This window comes from Notamacropus eugenii, chromosome 5 (genome assembly GCF_028372415.1).
Source record: "Notamacropus eugenii isolate mMacEug1 chromosome 5, mMacEug1.pri_v2, whole genome shotgun sequence".
Lineage (NCBI taxonomy): Eukaryota > Metazoa > Chordata > Mammalia > Diprotodontia > Macropodidae > Notamacropus > Notamacropus eugenii.
The window spans coordinates 228,381,068-228,394,314 of NC_092876.1; the positions used below are offsets into that span (position 1 = coordinate 228,381,068).

Here is a 13,247-nt window from a genome sequence, read left to right on the forward strand (position 1 = left end):
TGCCGGCTGTTGTCAGTCGGGGGAGAGCAGTGCCATCGCTGGGTAAGTGGAGCCGGCCGGGGCTTTGGTGCTCCCGCTGCCGCCGCGGCTGCTCCGGCTGGTGCAGCTGTGGCGAGCTCGCGCTGGGCGGCGGGCGCTGCTGCCGCGGCTCCTGCTGCTGCTCCTGCTGCGGGCGCTGCTGCTGTGTTAGGAGGAGGAGAAGGAGGAGGAGGACGAGGTGGAGGAGGAGGCGGTGGCGGCGGTGCAAGGGGAGAAGGAGGAGGCGGAGAAGTGATGCTGGCGCCAGGGATCCGGGCAGCGGCGGCGGCAACAGCATCACCGCCGGGAGTGCAGCTGCAACAGCCCCGTGGCCATCCAGCCGGGCGGCCGGCCGAAGACAACGAACCCAACTGGTAAGGTCCAGTCCGGAGGGTTCCGTGGGCGTCTCTGGCAACCTCTGTGTGAGCTTTGGGGATGGGTTGCCTGGATGGCAACTGGGTGACTGGAGGTTCAGCGTGGTGGGCAGTTCAAGGTGCAGGGTGAGCGCACCCTGCCCAGTGCCACAGACGAGAAGGCGCTAGGCGAGGATGCTTGGGACTCGGGGCGCGGGTCCTGGGCGGGCGGCATGACTGCCGCTGCCTCTGCCTGTGCTGCTAGCCGCAGCTGAATCTGTGACAGACTTTGACAGCAGAGAGATTGCCTGGCGTGTGTGTGTGTGTGTGTGTGTGTGTGTGTGTGTGTGTGTGTGTGTGTGTGTGTGTGTGTGTGTGTTGCACTTTCCAGTACAAACAGCGGGTCTTCCTCTCTAATGTTCACCAGTGTCCTTCAGGAACCAAGGCTTGGATGAAACAGATAGGATGCTCTTTGACAGAAAGAGGGGAAAGAAAAAGAAGCGTGATATGAACAGCAAAGTCCGCCGTGGCTCCTAAAGAGCCCAGTAAATTGAACCTTATTGCTATAATTAAAAGAAAGAGCGTTTGGATCCGATTGCCTGGGGACAGCGAATCCAGAAAGGCACCGTAATGTCAAAGCTTTTCTCGGGAATTCTGGAGGGGAAGAGAGAATGTTGGTAAAAGGGAGTTTAAAGGGGAAGAAAGAAAACTGGAAGAAGGATGGCCTGTGGGAATGAGGGCTATTTGTTGTTTAAAGGATGGTAAAGAAAAGATTTCCCCACACTTTTTTCTAGAGACTGCGGGTCCGCCTTACATCTTTGGGTTACAGAAAGGAACAGTGAATCTCCTTTTCTCACCCCACCCCCTAGTCCAAATCAGTGACTATCCGGAGCCTCCGGAAGCGGCTTCATGCTCTAAGAGTATTTCTCCACTACATTGCCCACTTTAGGGCAACTCCGTTGGACGTGCTTCCCAAGTAGGGGATGGAGAAGAAAGAGACACTTCTGACTGTATTAAAGAGGCGAAGCTTTTGGATAGGACCTGTGAGATCCCGCAGTGGGAGGATAGGAGCTCTTTGCTAGTTGAGGGAGGAGGAGGTAAGAAAAGGGGGATGGAACCCAAGCAAGGACGGAGCGGGGAAAGGTGGGGGGGCGCGAAGGAATGAGAGTTATGAGCTACTTTCTCTGAGAAAGTTCCTAGCTCCGGAAGGTTTGAAAAATAGAACCATCTCCTACTAACCAAAGAGTTTTTAACCATCTGTTTCGGTAACTACCTCACCAGCTACTGTTGGTGTCGTTTTTCGGGCTTGAGCAAATGAGTGGGTGCATGAGAGAGTGCGTGTATTTTGCCTTCTATTGAAAGACCTTAAAATGAACGCGCCTTTTATAAGTCCCTGCAGATGGGAATTCCTTCCTGTCTGAGACCAAATTTCTGTCGCTCAATGGAATGAACCTGCTGTCAGTTAGTTGTGCTACACCTCCAAACTTTTAATCCTCTGCCATGATACGTATACTGGTTTTCTCAGTTTCGCTCTTGGGTTAAAAAAAAAAAAAAAAAGTACTTGTAATGCCTCACAGCCTACTTAAGAACAGGCTTAGGTCTGTCGTAATGAGTCAGGAAAAGGCTGATGTAGCTGAAGTGGGCTATGAACACCAAAGAGCTCCCACCCCATCTAGAACTGATGTGAAACCTTTATTGCCAGTAGCTTCATCTTTTCCTCATGGTAATGCTTTTTCTCATTCAGCAGCTTGTTTAAACAAAAGGTCTCTGACCAATTTCACCAGAACAAGCTTTTGCCCAGAAACAAAAATAGAGGGGACAAATACTAATGATTTTCATTTCTGCTTACGTAAAATGTTCAGTCAGTTTAAAATAGGCACGTAATTTAAATAGTGAAGAAAGTAAATGCAAGGGACTGTTCAGATTGTCAGAGAACACTAGTATTTTCTCCTATTTTTCTCATTATAGTTTACTTTCTCATTATTCTTTTATGTGAGTTTTTCTCAAGTGGATGATGAAATGTTTGTAGTATTCCCTACAGTGTTACTAGATTTGTGCTTTAAGGCAGTGCTCAGTTGTTTTACCTTTTGGTTAGTAAGCTTTACATTTAAATGCCTTTTTATCACTTTTTTAAAAATTTCAACACTTTTAAAAAATCTTGATTGTGTATGCATTTAGACAATTGTTGCTATTTTTTTTCTAGTAGCTCTCACATCTGGCACAGTATCTAAGATTTTCTGAAGTAGCAGAAGGGAATATAGGATTGTGGCTATTACATTTCTATACGCAATTTGCTTTTTTTGTCATTATTTGTAATATTGCTGAATTGGAGTTAAATTAACTTTCCAAATAGTCTTTGTAAAAATCTTGTTGAAAATGCTACAAAGTTGATTTCCTTCTAAATTTTATTTATGATGCGTCAGGAGTGGTTGAACAAAAAGTGGTTCAAAAACATGAAAAATTAGCTGAGCAATCAGTGAGTAATTGACAACCATGAATGCAACTATTCTTAGTAAGTATTTAAGATGTATATGTGGAACAAGATGGTTAGCATATTGCTTTGCAGTATCTCACTGTAGTATTTTTGATAGTGAATCCAGTAGGAGGTAGAATATATCATAGAAAGTATAACTAACATGTTTTTCAAGGCCTAACTATGTAACTGCATTTCTTTGCAATTTTAACATGTTCTCAGACTCTTGCAGTCTTTCATGGAAAAAAATACTGTAATTTTCAGAATAATTATTTTTAAAAATTATTTCCCCAACCTTTAGAGAAAACAAATTCATCTTGAAAATTGGTATAAGGAACTGGTTGGTGTAAAAGTAACATATACTACCAAGCAACCACAACTAGTTATACTGTATAAATATGAGATAATTTCTATATTCCTAAAAGTAAGAAAGGAGCCTGTAACAGGCATTAACTGTTAGTCATCATGCAAGGCCAATTTTCTGCAGTCCTATAAATTCACTTCATCCTTGACGTGTACTCCACAAGCTTTGATTCTGCCACGTTTTCCAGATGACTTTGTAATATGGTGAATGTCAGTTTGTCAAGGCTATAAGCCATTACGTTTATTTTGGGACCTATACCAGATTTTACTTTTGATATGCAGATGCAGAAGGTTATAGGATAAACTCACTGAATAACTTTTTCTTAGGTTATTTATGTAAGAATTTGATCTTTGGGTTATGAATGTTAGTAGTAATACACACTTGAACAAATGTAATCTTTAAAACATCATTAGAATTCTTTGGAAATACTCTGTTTTCAAAATTTATATGCAGCAAGGGTTAAATTTTTTTAAAATTTATTTAATCACTTGCAAGATAATTTTTAAATAAAAGTCATTGCAGTTACAGTTTGAGTTTCAAGCATTTGTGACAGAATCCTGATATTTCTTGTTAGAAAAGTAGGACAGTTATTGAAAGCAGCATTAAGGGGATTAAAAAACCATCAAACAAAAAACAATTAAGAGCTGGAAGAGAACCTCAAGAGAAAATAATGTAGCCTACCCACCTGTCCTTAGAAAGATTAAACCCCAACTTCTCAGACAGAAAAATATTCATCTGGATTTTAAGGATCTTACTTGGAAGAATTCACAGTTTTCTACAGTAAACCTTACATTATGCTAAGTATTCTGATGGATCTCTTCTCTTCCCAGCTGTCCTACTCCCTACCTTCATCTCCACATGCCATCATAAAAACAACAAAACAAATTAGCAAATGAAAATGAAGAGTGTAAAATTGATTGTTTAAAAGTCAAGATCATAGAATTCTTTGTGATCTTAATTGGATATTCTCTATCCTCCACCATCTGCATCTGACTTAAGAATTACAGTGTGTTTTTTTCTTGGTTTGATTTTAATAGGACCCATTAGCAAGTGTCTGGTTAGGAATTCCCTCTTCCAATATACTTGGTGCCTTTTGTGAAACTTTTATTCTTAAAAAGTTGCCATGGGCAATGGGAGGTTAAGTGCCCAGAGTCACACAACCAGTAAGTTCAAGAGGTGGACTTTGAACTTCAGTTTTCCTGATTTTGAGGCTGTCTATCCACTAGGCTGGCTACACATCTCTTGGTTTGAGCTAAATTGCCTTGGTTTTTAAAGTTATTTCTTTCCATCCATATCCATACCTACACAACTACAATTTTCTTGGTGATTTATGGACTAGAAGATCAACCAAAAGATAATTAAAGGACTGAGAAAGCAGTGATATTTTTTTTTCTTTATAATTTTAGCATAAGTTAATTATCTCTTTCACTCAAAGTTAATACTAATTATTCTTATATTCATATATTGCTTTCTAGACTATTTCTAACCTAATGAGAAATTTTAGAAAAGAACTCCCAGAAAATTATAATTTATTTCCTTCAAATTGGATGAACTATATTCTTGTAGATCAGCAAAAAGACTCCACCCACTCCTCCCCACATACTTAAATTGTATTCAGATAAAAAAACTGAACCTCTAGGAAAAGATTCTAAAACATTTTTAGACTTTCAATGGAAGGTTGAGTTTTAAGTTCAAAACTGGTTGTTACACATTTTCCCTCTAATTACTATTTCGTGTGTGTGTGTGTGTGTGTGTGTGTGTAATTTCTTCCCATTAAAATAGTTACTTGAAGATGAACTTTGTTATTTTCTTTTACCAAGTTTCTGTTTTCCAATGGATAAAACATTGTTCTCACTTAGAATTTCAGTTTGACTTTTTACCTTTCTATTTCATTTTGGAATTACTTCTGTCTCAAAAAAATGTCATTCTTACCCACAGTTAAGCAGTCTGGAGATGGCTATTTAACTTAGCTTTTAAAGACTGGATTTTTGAATTACATTTTTATATCAAAGAGAACATTTTAAATTGCATCCTTGAGAAGCTGCATGTGATAACAAATTAATACTGACCTATTCATAACTTCTTTCTTTTATCGGTGTATTAGAATAGGGCCAGCATTAAGAAATGCTTCCTAAGTGCCTTTCCTTTCTCAAAGTGAGGAATGTGTGTGTGTGTGTGTGTGTGTGTGTGTGTGTGTGTGTTCAACCTAGTTTTAGACAACTAGGAAAAAGTTCTGGCAATGCTATATCAATATTTCATTTTATTCCAGAGAAAAAAACTTTATAATCTTTTGTGCTTTGAGCAAACCAGGAAACCAATAGGGAAACAAAATATTTTAAATTGAAGTTATCGTATCTAACTAAATTGGCCATTTCTCATTATTCTCAGGAAAAAATAACACAAAAAAGCATTAGGTACAAATGTTTGCATGTTTTGAACCAATTATTTCTAATTTCTGCTTCTAGGCATCTCAGGCCATTCCAAAGTTACTCATTGGTTTTTTTGTTAATTTTATTTTGTTTTACCATTGTGTGTACATTAGAGAGGACTGGTAAAATTATGGTAACGATTATCATTTTGGCTGTGTGTGTGTGTGTGTTGTCCTTCGTTGCTGAAGAAGACCATGCCATCAGAGAAATGATGACATGACTTGCACTTGACTTTGTTTTGAGTGAGGGAGGGCAGTGCAGGTCACCAGCCTCACTTCTCCTCCAGAGCCATCTGAATCTGATGACCAGATATTCGTCAGGATGACTGGAAATGACCCAGGATGAGGCAATTGGGGTTAAGTGACTTACCCAAGGTCACACAGTTAGTGAGTGTCAAGTGAGGTGAGATTTGAACTCGGGTCCTCCTGACTCCTGCACCGGTGCTCTATCCACTGCACCACCTAGGTGCCCCTGTCATTTTGGCTACATAATTACTAAAAGACAATATCACCTACCTAAAATGAGTTTGATCATTATGCTTTTGGTGTCAGGAGAGAAAAAAAATTATTTTGATAAGGAAGTCACTACCTAATATTAGAAGTTACTGAATATGCTTACTATTTGTGTGTATATGACTGCTTTATATTTTGTGTATGCAAATTTCCATTAAATTGTTTATAGCTTATTTAGTGCTACTAAAATACATGAGAAAGATATGAAATTTAAAGGAGAAAAATAAATTGGAATTGCTAATATTTTCAGCCATATTCTTTCTTTTCCATTAAATTATAAAAACTTGTACACACTTCCCTCCTATTGTACCCCCATTTTTAAAGAGCTAGTTTTATCACTCATATAATAACAGAATTTAGGAAGAAGGCTACTACTTGGTATTGCCCAATACAATTCAACCTTCATAGTTTTTGACTTACAGAGGCACTTCTTGTCTCCCAAAATATACATCATGTCTGAGAGGTTGTTTCCTAATTGATCATCTTGTACTCTATTTTGAGATATCCCAGTCAGCATTTTGTATGGTCACCAAAGACCAGCTGTTTTCCAAGGGAAGAGTCACAAGGTCCAATGATATCTGGCAGTGGTGTCAGGGTTAAATCAAACCAGTAAGATTTGAAATTCTTCTACAGTGACTTGGAACTCAATCAAAGGGAAGTGTTATTGTTATTAAACTGGTCACTTGTGAATTTTGTGGATTTCAGATATTATCAGGTAAACATAGTGGTTTTAATTCCAAGAATCTAATTATGCATTGGTGAATAAAGCGTAAAGTCTAATAGTCATGTTTCTTGAGTCCATATTTTATATTATCCATATGTTTATTTTCATTTTAATCTTTCTGATCCGAGCAAATAAACTAACACTTTCACACTTTAATTTCTCTCTCTGGGGAATGGGAGTCCTATTAGATAATCATTTAATTTGTGAAATCAGGTAGAATCCAATATGAATACTTCATTTTGATAACTCAGAATGAAAACTCCGATTTAAATATATTATTTGTTTAAACATTGATACAATGGGAATAATATTATTTTTGTTAAAACAATAAAGGAGTGGGCTATATCTTTTTATAATTGCATTTTTTTCTTATTTCTTCACTTTTCTCAGGGAAAAAAGAGACTATTCCTTATTTTCAGAACACTTTGGTTGAGGTTCACTTATTAAAATATTCATGTTTTTATTGTCATATATACTTTTTGTTTCATATCTGAATATAAATCTTAATATAGCTATAAATATTTTAATTTTCCTTAGGGATGGTGTTGATATTCTCTCTGTGTGTCTCTCTCTTTCTCTTTCTCCCACCCCCACCCCCACCCCCACCATAATGATGAGATCTGAGATTTTTTCCTTGCCTTTAGTATACTGCTTGCTTCAGATACTTTGAGAAACAATCCCTCAACATCCTCACAATCATGTCACATCTAACTATAGTTGTTCTAACCCAGATGCTTTTCCCATTTTTATTCTCCTTAGAACCACTTCCTCCTCAAATTTAAGCACTTCTGAGACCATGATGTTATAATCCAACTGTGGTGGCTCCACTATCTTTGATGATGAAAAAAGAGTTTGTAATGATAAATTTTTGCAGATCTTTTCTGCTGTAACCTGTTTCTTGCCCTGCCTCCCCCTCAAATGTTCTCAGGTGATTTTACTTAGTTGGGATTCTTGCCAAGTCTTATTTAAGCTGGTTTTACTCTCCTCTACTATTGGAAGCATTATTTCTCATAACTCATAATCTTCCACTGTACTTCATAAGATTTACAAAGTTTATATATGAGATAATTGCTACAATCAACTGACTTATTTGTCTAATTGTTAAGCCAAGTGTTTGGTGACTAAGGTAGTGATAAGGTTGTTTTGGTATTTGATATAACATGTTTCCCCTTCATCTAAATTAATGGCATCATCTAATGATGTTGAAGTTAGCCTGCGTGTGTGATTTTTTTTCCTCCTTTAAATATGAAATCTAATATTGGACATGGACATGCCTCCTTCCACACATACTAGCTGTATGATTATGGACAAATAACTTAACTTCCCAGACCCTTACATTCCTCATTTCTTAAATAGAAGTAATATTTCTTTTAGTAACTGCCTCTCTTGATTGTTTTAAGGCTCAGATCAGATAATACACAAAAGCATATTGCAAACCTGAAATTGATATGTAAATGTTAGTTGCTATCATTTTAATAGAAACACCATTCTTTTTTCATTGTGTCAGTCTGTCACAACTATGTACCTAGTAATTTATTTTTGGCATGACAAATATGTTTCATTGTGTCATAAGAACTCTTTTAATTTCTTTTCTTCCTGAAGTATTTGAATATTGGGTCAGTCTAAGCCTGGATAAACAGAAAAGAAAAACAAGAAGAAAAACTTTTCCTCACACTACTTGGCAAAAATTCAAAACAAATATACCCTGAAAAAAATGGAAACCTTTACAACAAAGCTCTCTCTTTCTCTCCCTGTCTTTTTGTCTCTTTCTGCTTTGTCTCTTTCATGGACTCTGCCTCGACTATTCATTGTTTTACAAGCCTTGATTTGCTCTCCTTCACACTTGGATCAGCTTGTCCTTCCTTTGAAAGGTTTTCTTTCAGGAGTTTACCATATTGGTTCATTGTAGTGTGGACACCAAATCGGCTTTAATTCACTGAATCTCAGGAATGTGGAGATCAAATAATCCACTAGCCTTAACCTTCCAGCACCACGGATTACAGGTGTGTGCCATCATTCTCAGCTCCTGTTCTCTCTTCACTACTTCCTTCTGGGTTTCTGTTTCAACTCAATGCAAGTCCAAAGCTCTTGATGTGGTTTCAAGCTACTAAAACTTAAAACTGCAATAATATTTTTCAGACATTTTATATTTTAAATTATACCCAGAAATCATTAGGGTACTGCCTGGAATTTCCAACTGAACTTATACAACAATAATTCAAGAATCAGTGGAGATATGATGTCAAAGGCTGGCTTCCAGAGAAGTATGTTGGAAGTTAAATGTATGACTAGTATGCCTATTAGAGAGATGTGATTATTTTTAAAGAAAGCTAGTCATTTTATTATATTATGCTCTCAGTGCTAAGCTAAAACATATCAAGAATGAATTGGCTTTTTGCCCTTATGGTTCACTTTTTAGAATCCTTTTGGACTAGAATCAAATTATACTGTTATCTTAACATAAATAGCATGAGTGAAGAACTTTAATTTTCTTTCCTTTCTTTCCAGCATCAAAACAATGAATTCCAGTTGGGATAGAATGAAAATTGTATTAGATTTCAATTGGTTATACTTTTAATTTGTATTATATCAAATTTAACTCTAGGCAATATTATATATTGAAAATTAGTAAATTAAAATCTTGCCTATCTCTATTGGTTTTTAAGATTTAAATGCTGTTTAAATTTAGACTACAATGAACAGAAAACTACACTTCATTTTACAGATTGGGAGAAAAACTCTAAAAATTTAGAACTCCCTCTTTATCTCTCTTTCTGTCTCTCTCTGTCTCTCTGTCTCTGTTTCTTTCTGTCTCTGTCTCTCTCTGTCTCTGTCTCTCTGTGTCTCTGTCTCTGTGTCTCTCTCTCTGTCTCTGTCTTTGTCTCTCTGTTTCTCTGTCTCTGTGTCTCTCTCTGTGTGTCTCTCTGTCTCTGTCTCTCACTCTGTCTCTCTCTCTCTCTCCCTCTCTCTCTCTCATTGTAGCAATAGTGGGTTGCAGATTGCAATGAAGTGTATCTATAGATAGATCGAATAGCTGAGCTTTCTTCAAAGCAGAGCTTATATTTTAGGAAAACTTGTTGCTCTGTTGTATGAAGACAAATTTTCAGGAGATGATTTTTCTTGATCCTTTAGATTATTATCCATAATTCAATAGATAATCATTAGACGTGTGCAATATATGCAAAGCACTATGTTAAGCAGTGAAGGTGATACTTTGTTTAGAAAAGACAGTCTCCGATCTCATGGCATTTACATTCCACTAGGAAATCCGACACATGAAGTTAATTATAATACACAATTACATATGATTACACGTATTCTGTGGAAGAGGGAACCAAATCACTGTGAGGGCCCTCGGATGAAAAATTATTACCAACAAGGAATTTTCAGATATTAAAAAGGGAAATAGTCAAAAAGAAAGAGAATGGGAGGTGGCCTTGATAGGTTTGGCTTCTTATAACAGACTTTAGTCTATGACTACTAGACAAATTTAACTCTAATAAAAAACTCCTTTTTCAGTAATAAAGAACAAATCTTTCACTACCTTACTCTGTGTCTCTTAGACACATTCCATTTGGTCGCTGTTCTTCTCAAAATGTGGTGCCCAGAATGGAATATAATATTGCAAATGTAACTTCAGCACAGCAGAATAAGAGAGTCTCTTCTCCTGAACATTCCACTTCCATCACTGAGCTCTAAAATCACATGAATTTGTTTGACTGTCATGACATGTAGGTGGCTCATTTTAAATTTGCAGTTTGCTAAAAAAAAAAAAAAAACCTTCATTTTTTTCCCCATGGAAACCATTGACTACCCATGCTTTTCCTACCCAGTGATTGGACAGACAATTTCTTTAATCCAAATATAGAATTATTAGGTTTATCCATTTAAATTCCATGTTATTTATCAATCCATTATTCTAGACTCTCAAGACCCTCTTGGATCCTAATTTTGCCATCCAACATATTATCCTTCCCATTTCAAGTTATTTGCAGATTGGATAAGCAGATCATGTATGCCTTCATCAAAGTTCATAAGAGTATTAAATAGAACAGGCACAAGAATAGATCCCTAAGGCCTACCTCCCTCCAGAAAACTCCCTTTTGTTAACATCAATGCATTCATCACTAATTTGGAGGTTCAGTTATTCAAACATTTCTGAAACATAACTATATAATTGTCCTTTAGCCTATATGTATTATATAATATGTAAGAAGAACATTTACAAGAACATTTAAGAATTTATCAGATACCATATTGAGTTCCATGCATATTGTGACATTTGCTTATGAATATAATATTTTCTTGATGTACCGTTATGATAATTCTGTTAAAGAAGAAAATGAGGTGTCTAGCATGATCTATTTTTATCTTGTGTTTAGTCTTACTGATTGACATTTGCTAGTGTCAATACATTCTAGAATTCAGGAATTAAAGGAATTGTTGACCTATATTTTGAAGTATATATATATATCCTCTTTTGCCAAAACTGGGATATTGTATTTTTTCCAGTTCTTTGTCACTTCTCACAACTTCCTATTTTGTTCAGAAATCAAAAACTGTGTTTACAAGGTGTACCCTGGAATATGGTCATCCAGCCCTGGTCACTTAAAGACATTGAGGGAAAAAAAGGTGATTTCTTAGCATCTATTCAGATAGCTTGGATTTAAAATTTGTTGCCTGCATATTCATAGTCTAAATATCATTCTCTTTGGGATGTGTGTGTGTATATATATATATATATATATATATACATATATATATATATATATATGTATATATATATATGTATGTATGTATATATATTTATGTATATGTGTGTGTGTATATATATATATATATATATATATATATATATATATATATATATATATATATATATTTCAGTTTTCAACATTCACTTCCACAAGAATTTGAATTCCAGATTTTCTCCCCATCTCTCTCCACTCCCCACCCCAGGACAGTGTGTACCCTATCTACTCCTTCCTCCAGTCTGTCCTCCCTTCTATCACCCTCCCCCTTCTTCCATCCCCTTCCCCTCTATTTTCCTGTAGGGCAAAATAGATTTCTATGCCCCATTATCTGTACATCTTATTTCCCAGTTGCATGCTGAAACAATTTTTGACATTAATTTCTAAAGCTTCCTCCCTCCCCACCCACTCTCATTGAGAAAGCAAGCAATTCAATATATGTCATACATGTGTAGTCATGCAAAACACTTCCATAACAGTTATGTTGTGAAAGACTAACCACATTTTCCTCTGTCCTGTCCTACCCTCCATTTATTCCATTCTCTCCCTCGACCTGTCCCTCCATGATTGCTTCTGATTATCCCTTTCCCCAACTTGCTATTCTTTCTATCATCTTCCCTCTCCTATCCCTTTCCCCCTGCCTTCCTGCAGGTTAAAAAGATTTCAATACCCAGTTTAATGTGTTATTCCCTCCTTAAGCCAAATCCCATGAGAGTAATACTCACTTAATCCCTTTCATCTCCCCCCTCTTCCCTTCCATTGTAAAAGCTCTTTCTTGCCTCTTTTATGTGAAATGATTTGCTACATTCTACCTCTCCCTTTTTCTTACTCTTAGTACATTCCACTCAACAATAAATTTTATTTTTTAAGTATTCTCCCTTCATATTTAGCTCACCTTGTGCCTTCTATCTATGCATACACACATACACACATATATACATATATAGATAGATTTAGGTATAGATAGATAGATATAGATATCATCTTACAAATATATTTCCATGTAGGAATGTAAACAGTTCAACTTTAATGAGTTCCTTACAGCATTCTCTTTGTTAAAGAAAAAAAGAAAGAAAGAATAGTGATAGAAAAGTTATCATTTCTTTTAGTCTCCTGTTGTCAACTTCCCTATCTACCCTGAAACATAGTCCTATCCTGGCTTTGATAAATTGTCAAGAAAGTAATCAGAAAACATTTATTAAGCACTTATTGTAAGTCATACTTGTGCTAAGTTCTGGGAATACAAAGAATGATTTAAAAAATGATTTCACCCTGTCAGAGCTTACATTCTAATGCAGGAGACATATGCACATAAATAGATAGATATAAGAAACATGCAGAGCAGCTGGGGAGAGAGGATGACCCAGAAAAGTCTTCCTACAGGAGATGGTGTTTGAACCAAGTCTTAACAAAACATGGATTGGGGAATGACTTGTATGATTATACATTTGAGTCAGTTCTCTATATAGTCTCGAAATGAGGCCTTTATCCCTGAGCTTAGCTGTAAAAATTCTTTCCCAATTTACTACATCCCTCTGGATTTTGGTTGCATTGAGTTTGGTTGTGCAAAAACTTCTCAGTTTAATGTAATCAAAATTATCCATTTTGCATTTCATAATGCTT

At 36.6% G+C, this 13,247-nt stretch overlaps 1 protein-coding gene across 5 annotated transcripts in view; it reads left to right on the forward strand.

Moving 5' to 3' along the window:
• Positions 1–296: 296 nt before the first annotated feature.
• The window catches only part of B3GALT1 (beta-1,3-galactosyltransferase 1), a 722,358-nt gene continuing 709,407 nt past the window's right edge, over positions 297–13,247 (forward strand). For all 5 annotated transcript variants that reach the window (XR_011967677.1, XM_072612208.1, XM_072612209.1 and 2 more), the window contains exon 1: positions 297–392. The gene's annotated coding sequence lies outside the window, so the exon portion shown is untranslated. The remainder of the gene's footprint in view (positions 393–13,247) is intronic.